A 1,869-nucleotide genomic window follows, 5' to 3' on the forward strand; every position below is an offset into this window, starting at 1 on the left:
ACTGCTGAATTTGTTGATTAATTCAAGGAGTCTTCTTGTGGAGTTTTTGGGATCTTCCATGTAAAGTATCATGTCATCTGCAAATAGTGATAAATTCTTTATACGATTGGGGCTGGGGATTTAGCTCAGCAGCAAAAGCACCTTCCTGGCATGCGCAAGGTCGTGAGTTCAGTTCCCAGTACCAGAGAAAAACCAAAAAAAAAAAAAAAAAATTCTTTACACTATTAAGACACCTGTTATTGTAAGTATATGAAGCCAGAATAAGGACTTGTTTTGCAATTATTTATATTTTTTATTCTACAGAGAAAAGACTATTAAGTTTAAATCTGAAGTTTCATCTTTGGCTACTCAAATAGCATTTAAGCATGGAAACTACATCTACAACATCATTTTGACAGAGGGTTACAAAAAGTATATTTTAAAATTTAATTGATCATTACACAGATCAATTTATATTTTATTTGGGCATTTATATGAATTATCAATGAAATATATTAATAAGTTGTGTTAACATACACTTTGCATCAAGTTTAGAATGACTGGCTTTTACTTTTTTAATTTAAAAAATGTCTTTTATTTGTATTGACAGAAATGGAGACAGAAGTTAATTTTTCTACCTGCAAATATTTGTCAGAAATTCTCCAAGAATGTAGCACAGAATTTTGTGCATAACAAGCACCCAATAATTGTTGGGAAATGTCTGACAAGCTTCTTGGTGTGATTTTTTTGCTATTGTTCTGTTTTATTTTATATTAACAAATTTTTGGAAAATTGTGATAAAGATATACATATAGATATAGATATACTGACCAAATATTTAGGATTTCTACCTTTTTAATGTGGTTGATTCATTTACTTATGTATATATATTTATTTATTCACAATACTACACATCTTTTCTCTGAGCTATATTTCCAGCCCTTGTTATATTACATGTAGGGTTAGAGAGCTCTTGTTACATTCCTCAAGCAGGCTGACAATTTTTACTGTCTTGACTCAGCCTTTCTGAGTTCTGGCATTACAAGCATCAGCCACCATGTCCAACTTTTTAAAATTTTTTGTTAATCTGTAATAATTGCTCATATCTATGAAATTCAATGAGATTCTCAATGCATGTGTACAAAGTGAACTGATCAAATCTGGGTAATTAATATTTATATCTCATCATTAATTTGAGTTTCAGTCTCCAAGTTCATTTCTTTTAGGTATTTATAAATTACCTAAAATTATCTTTACACTACTGTGCTACAGCGCACAAGAATTACTCTACATGACATTGTGTGAGTCTGCATTATAACTCTGAATATTGAAAACTTTAGTTTTATTATGTAAAATCAGTTTGGAAATGTTTAGATTTTTTTTTCCTATATTTGTTGTCATAAGAATACTATAAATAGAAAAATACATTTTGAGAAAGTAGACACTTTGCACATGATTCTTTATTAATTAATATTTGAGGATTTTGTTCACCTTTTACAGTGGCCTACTTGAGTTGGTAATAATGTGAAGGCTTTTCTTTGAGATAGAATGTTCAGTAACACATACTATTGTGCACTTTGGAAAAGAGACAAGATTTCATTGACAGCAGAGTTTTATGAGGACCTTGAAAATGGGCTTAAGTGAAACAGAATCGCACATCTATGAGAAAAGCTCGAACAGTTTTCACAAAATCTCTGTGAGGGAGGAATGGTAGATATTTTTATTGCTCACAATTTTAGCTATGATAAATGTTAGAGATGAAGTAATTTTTTTTCCAAAGTCCCAGCGTTCTTTAAATTGTCAGAAACAGAACTGTGATCTAGGACTTATAATTCTATATTATCTGAAGCAAGATTGCCAGAAAAATGGCTTTAGTCGTGGCTTTCTGAT

The sequence above is a fragment of the Chinchilla lanigera genome, unplaced genomic scaffold (genome assembly GCF_000276665.1).
Source record: "Chinchilla lanigera isolate Chin_1 unplaced genomic scaffold, ChiLan1.0 scaffold00010, whole genome shotgun sequence".
Classification (NCBI taxonomy): domain Eukaryota; kingdom Metazoa; phylum Chordata; class Mammalia; order Rodentia; family Chinchillidae; genus Chinchilla; species Chinchilla lanigera.